Here is a 7170-nt window from a genome sequence, read left to right on the forward strand (position 1 = left end):
TACTTGGGTTATTTGCAGTCAAGTTTGATATCTACAATCTTGGACTTTGGATTTTTTTTCTTAAAGGCTCCTTAAGACCTCATTATACAATGTGGGTTGAGCTTCCCTTTTACACCTTTTCTTTAGACCCTTCTTGAGAGAAATAGTTTCACAACTAAGACAAATCATTTGGTGCAAGAATAACTCATAAATTTTTCAACTTGAGGCTACATCCTAGGGTATGTGTTGAGGTGGATTTGAACAATCATCTTCTTGAGAATATTAAGTTAATTGGCCCTAGAATTGAGTTACACTAACTTTATTCTCTTTAAATAAGCCTAATGCTTATTTTTTCTCGCCAAGAAGGTCACTTGATTATAGATTGTCCTATCAAGAGGAATATGTTTATTCAATCCCCAAGTTTAAGATCAACTATTTCATATCTTTTGTGAAACTCTCCTCAATCTTATGTCACCTAATGTTTATACCCCTCAAAAACATGTCATTTCTTTCCCACATGTTGCAAATATTAATACTAAACCATTAACATCCATTAACCCTTCTTACAAAGATGCAATCGTGTTAGATGGTTGGCGGATAATAAGGAAGGGAAAGGAACCTTTTTGGTTTTCTGATATTCGAGGTGGTCATTTGGATATCCAAAATTTTCCTCCATCAACACCTCTCCATAATTTTAGGTCTCTTGACAATAGTTCCTTGTCTCTTGATCTATCAAGACAAAGCTCAAAATCTCCCCTATCTACCAAAAAAGAATCAAGTCATTTTGATTGTACTATTTCTCTTGCTAACCCTTCTGATGTTTTGCTACAAGGATAAAACCTTACTAGTTTCTCTTAATCATGAACTATAAATTTTTTCCTTGTAATGTAAGGGGGATATATCTCCCTCATCACAAAATTTACAAGCCAAATATCCTATTAGAACACCCACATGGAACTCTAATTTATAAAGAAAAATATATGTAAGCAATTACTAAAGTCAAGAACAATTTGACAAAAAAACATTTTTAGCCTACAATTTATATTTAGTGAGGAATGTAATACTAGCATTTAAAATTTTAGAAGGTGAAAGGAATGTGTCTATAGGAAATTCAAGAGAATGCCATCACTATGATTTTCTTGTACATTCAATTATTATTATCCTTGTCCATGATTCTTTGGCTGAAATATTTTTTTATATCTGAAAAATAAGCACATGTAGATGCAAAATAATTAGACTGCTATAATAACAAAAGCATTGTAAAGATCACAAAATACCATTTAATGACATTTTATAACGAAATATTAGATCCTATCAATAGATACAAAAAATACGCACCCACAAAGCTTAATATACGACTATATTTGCATCTCACAAATATAAAAATATCAATTAGGATTTTGACAAGTCATATTCCAAGCCACACTCTTTAGGTTAACATCATATTTTTTACTATTAACATAACAAAACAATTCCAACAAAGCTACCAAAAAAAAAACAGACAAACTCATATTTTTAAAATCAACCTCTCTCTCTCTCTATATATATATGAACATTTTAATTGTTCTATTAAAATTGGCACCTAATGATCAAAGTACATCTCACCACAAAAAATTATATATACATCCCAAATCTTTTGTTGAACTAAAATCCTTACTAAAAATTCTTAAATATCATAGGAAGAAATAAAACCCTCTCAACAACTTTGAGATTACTCATGCACTAGAAACTAAATCTGCTTCAAGCATGTCATTAAACTTATCTTAATTTCATTAGGTGGTGAAAGTATTGAGAACTTCAAAATACTCGCAACATTTTTATCATCCTTGTCCATGATTCTTTGGCTAAAATATCTTTTACACCTAAAAAATAAGCACATGTGGGTACAAAATAGTTAGACTGTAATAAAGATAAGATAAGTTACTTACTCACAATACTTAATACAACTATATCTACATCTAAAAAAATATGAAAATATCCATTAGTATTTTGACAAGTCATTCCAAGCCACAACTATTTAGATTAGCATCATATCTTTTACTATCAACATGACAAAACAAATCCAATAGAACTAACAAAAAAATACTCAAACAAACACATATTTTTAAAAAATCAAACTTTTAATTTCTTTGTTAAGCTTGACATATAATGATCAAATAACATCTTAGAAGGATTTTACATTTAAACTAAGTCATCTTGCCACACAAAATTGTATATGCATCCCAAATTTTTAGTTGAACTAAAATCCTTACTGAAAATTCTTAAATATCATAGGAAGGAACAAAACCATCTCAACAACTTAGAGATCACTCGTGTACTATAAACTAAACTTTCTTCAAGCATGTCTTTGAACTCATCTTAATTTCATTAGGTGGTGGAAGTATTAAGAACTTTAAAAAAATCGGTGACATTTATAGCCACTTCAAATCAGGGTTAACAAATTCATTTTTTTTTCTAGATTTCAAGAGTAATATCTTATGATTCATCTTTTTTCCTTCTAAAAAGTGGACCTTATATAAGAACTCATTATTTAATTATTTTTCTTATATATACTCATAGCTACTAACTTTCAAAGATAAGGTGAACTTTTGAATTGAGTTGCAAATGTATCACCAATTGGACTTGAAAAATACATAATAAAGCAATTAAATTCCAAAAAAATGATATGTCCAACCAATAAATCAAGATCTTTGGAAAAAAGTAAGATAAACCTTATGGTCCCATGGCGAGCACATACAACAATTTAATGTATAGATCAATAACTACACTTGTATTTTGCAAACAATATATATAAATTAATCTATCTAAAGTTGTTGCCAACTTTCAAACCCCACCATTAGTTGGCATTGAGATTACTCTTCTTAAGCTACCATCTACACATTTTTATTTTATTTTTCAATACTATTATTTGCAATTTTAAATGCAAAGAATGCATGTTGTAACATACAACACTAGTAAGGAGTAGAGTCATAAGATCAAATATCAAAAAACCATGTCAACAATTAAAATTTGGTGAATATACAGTCTAATATAACCCCTCCAAGAAAAAATTATTAACCAAAACTCTAGAACGCCACCATTAGTTGACGGTGAGATCTACAAGAAAAAATTATTAACCAAAACTCTAGAACCCCATCATTAGTTGGCGATGAGATTAATCTTCTTAAACAACCACCTACACATTTTTATTTTATTTTTAGATTCTATTATTTGCAATTTTGAAATGCAAAGGTTGCATATTGTAACATGCAACACTTGTAAGGAGTAGAGCTATGAGCTCAAATACTGGGCTACCATGTCAACAATCAAAATTCGGTGAAAATGCAATCCAATATAGCCCCTCTAAGAAAAATTTACAAGCCAAAAACAAAATTTAACCTTATGTAGGAATATGATCTTTTATATATATGAGACTATAAATTATAAAACAAGGGAAAACAAACAAAACATGTTAAACAACAAACTAAAATATCAAAAGGCATGCTGCTACATACTAGCATCAAAAGGACAAAAAACAAACTAGCATGCATCAATCCCTCTTTCAAGAATAAAATAAAAAATATATTTAAAAATCCCACCTTAATTCCCCCTTTTAAACCCAATCTACAAGCTACTCTAGGATACTCCTCACTGCAACATATTCAACTTAAATCAGCAAAGGTCACAAGGGAGATGTCCTTTCCTTCAGAAGATTCAACTTAGAAACAATATGATCTATTTTGTTTAACTAGAAAGCCACAATGAAGTCCAAGAGACACCACTTAGAATTTCAAGTTAAGATGTCACTCCGTGAATTGAGTCATCTTCAGATTCTAATGGCCTTGTCATTTAAGAACAACCCTATTGGCATTTGTACATATAAAATATAAATGAAATAGAAACTTCAACTGAGAAACAACATAATCTACTTTATTTAACTAGGAAGCCACAATTAAGTCCAAGAGCCATCACTTCGAATTTCAAGTTACGATGTCACTTTATGGATTGAGTCATTTTCAAAACCTAATGGACTTGTCATTTAAGCACAATTGTATTGATATTGGTACATATAAAATATAAACCAAATAGAAACTCCAACTTATACGTCTCTACAACATATTCAACATAAAAACCAGCAGAGATCACAAGGGAATCTCTTCCTCTTCAAGAAATTCAACTTAGAACCCACACAATATACTTTATTTAACTTAAAGACCAATGGAGGTCAGAGGGTAATCTATTCCCCTGCAAGAGATTCAACTTAGAACCCACACAATCTGCTTTATTTAACTTAACGATCAATGGAGGTCACAGGATTCCCCTTCAAGAGATTCAACTTAGAATCCACATAATCTACTTTATTTAACTAAGAAGCCACAATAGAAATCCAAGAGCCATCACTTAGAATTTCAACTTAAGATCTCACTTCAGAGATTCAATCATCCTTAAAACCTAATAACCTTATCATTTAAGCACAATCTCATTAACAGATACACCAAAATATAGACCAAATTGAAACTCCAAATTTCAATCCGTTATTCTACCTCCTAATATATGAGTTAGAATAGAATTAGCTGTCCCAATTGTGAAAAATATCAAATACAATTTATCCAAAACAAAATCAGAATAATACATAAACAAACCTGTTAATTTTTTTTCTACACAAAAACTTCAATTTTATGAGAACATGAAGAAAATGCTTTGATGCAACTGTGAATTTGTTTTTTAACTCCTCTGATAAAAATCAAACAAAAATGGAAATCAAGCAAACAAACAATCCCCAAATCAAACAAAAATGATCTCAAGAACAAAGAAAAGAAAATAAACAAAAACATAGAACCAAGATCATAACACAACAATAAGTGATCAGACCGCGTATGAATTCACAGAAACCGTTGGAAGATACTTACCCCAAGAGTCTGCCCAATTTGTATCGTGCTGTCAATGATACAGATCAGAAATTGCAGAAATTGCAGAAAAGATATTACGAAAACCTAACACAGCAGAAATTTTTAGAAAATCAGACGAACCAAAACCAATCCTCCCACAGTACTGCTTCAATCTATTCACAATAAACGAAATTCGATCTAAAATTATCGAGATTCTAAAGCTACTATAGATTCTTTAGCTGAAGAAAAGATTATGCTTCATTTTACATGAAAATACTAGTTTCTGGTGCCCTGAACATGGTTTAACGGCGAATTAAAATTGTTTTTATATAGGCTTACCATTGAATTTCCCGATTCTGAGTAACCTGCCGTCGGTTTTGCAGTAGTGGAAGTGAGGAATAAAGGCAAGTAACAGCTGTGACAAAAAATTCTGTATGGATTGAACCATTTCCCCAAATTCTATTTTTTTATCTCTCACTTTCCAAAGTATGATTTTTTCTGCAAAGATATTTTTAGCAGATTAGATTTATTGAAAATGAAATCCACGGTCAATGAGAATATTTAAATAAATTAGACTAGTAGATATGCTTTGAATTCTTTACTCACAAATAATGGTCAACTATTATTATTATTTTAATAGTGTGAGAGACTAAGATTTTATATTAAATTCATAGAATTGTTTTAGTTATTTGATATTAGAGTGAGAAATTTAAGTTTCAAATTTTTGGTGGAGAGTCAAGGATTTAGAGGTATCTATTATTTTATATAAAATATATCTTATAAAAAATAGTTAGTTGTCAGTAGGTCCATTTTTTTCATAAGATGCTACTTATTACAAATAGCTTGAATTTCATACCAAAAGAAGGTTCTTCTTGTCTCAATAGTAGAATGAAGTGATTGCTCCCAAACTTGACCTGAAGATTTTTAGATATTTTGGAAGAGTTTATTATTCCTTCCCAATCAATATTGTCACCAAATATTATGAAACCCAAAACTCCAAGAGGATTTGAGAAATGATGTTTTTAGAGGCCTCTTTTCATCTCTCAACAAGCTTTGAAGTATTCTACACTAGTATTCAACTTTATCAAAAGTTACAAACTAGCAAGTCCAAAGAGGCTAAGTAAAGGAGTATTCCAACAATTTACTTAGCTAATCCACAAGACATACTGTTGGGAGTCATTCCTTTAAAAAAAAATTAAGTAAAACTTTATATCATGAACAACTAACCAAGAAAAAGTAGTTACTTTTGGCTGAAACAAGGGAATCCAAACCCTAGGTATGTTGGCAACCAAGTCTTCGCCCCATAAGAGTTTGAAACCAACCTTAACTAAAGTTTCCTTGATCACCTCCAGAATCAAGACATCCTCGTTGACATTGTTTAGATCTTTGACACAAGGTCTACTTTGGAGAATTTCCCAAAGTTTCTCTAAGTTCTCTTTGGCTTTGTTAAAGCCAAAACACCATCAGTAACCACTTCTTGGTGAGGACAACATTTTGATCTTCAAAAGACAAATAAAAAAATAACTACTTTGCTTTTGCCTAGAGGATCCCACATTTCTTTCAAGAGATGGAATTTACAAATTTAATAAGTAAGGGTTTAGTTTGATCCCATGCACCTTCCCAAAAATATGGTTTTGCAAGTGAAAGCACATAGTAGGGTTCTATCAGTGAAACATAAAGAAAAAATCTTAGAGTTCTACAAGAAAAGAAAGCACATACAATGAAACTAAAAGTGCACAATGGAAAAAAGTTAGGGCTCTACAACGTTGTGTCTGTACAATATAGCATTGTAGCTCGACAGTGCACCATTTGGGTTGTCAATGCATGTTTTTTAGGTTTCTTCCTCATCTATAGGCATTTTTTAAAGCATGTGTTGTTTGCAAGGAAAATGGGTTTGGGCATGAGAGTGGAGCAATAATTTTCTGATCTCGTCTTTTCTACTTTAATTTTAGTGAATCTAGTGGACATTTTTACTGGATGGTGTTGCTTTGTACCGCTAGTTTTGGTGTCCCTTCCTCCTGAATTGTTGTGCTTTATATTCACTTAGGTTTGGGTCCAATGCTTAAAAATATAATACTAATAAAATAATAAGAACAAGAAACATGATACTTAAAGAAAAAACATGATGTGCTAGAGGATATCTAGATAAAAGTATGTTGGTTCTTAGTTGGAATAAATGAATAGCCATACAATGGGGAATGCATTTGAGGTTTCTAAAAAATTGGGGAGTTATTCTAATGAAAGAGAAAAAAATGGAGACAAGAATGGAGTGGATGATTTTGACCATACATATGCTAACATGGGAGGGAATGTTGGAGCATAC

General features: G+C 31.1%; 1 long non-coding RNA gene across 1 annotated transcript; it reads right to left on the minus strand.

The window, feature by feature from the left end:
- Positions 1 to 1527: 1527 nt before the first annotated feature.
- On the minus strand, positions 1528 to 5356 carry LOC131034225 (uncharacterized). The gene is made up of 3 exons (XR_009372619.1): positions 5187 to 5356; positions 4869 to 4952; positions 1528 to 1841 (listed from the first exon to the last, which is right to left on the minus strand). It is a non-coding gene; the product is annotated as an uncharacterized LOC131034225 (long non-coding RNA).
- Positions 5357 to 7170: the final 1814 nt, after the last annotated feature.

The sequence above is a fragment of the Cryptomeria japonica genome, chromosome 5 (assembly GCF_030272615.1).
Source record: "Cryptomeria japonica chromosome 5, Sugi_1.0, whole genome shotgun sequence".
In the NCBI taxonomy this organism is placed as follows: Eukaryota; Viridiplantae; Streptophyta; class Pinopsida; order Cupressales; family Cupressaceae; genus Cryptomeria; species Cryptomeria japonica.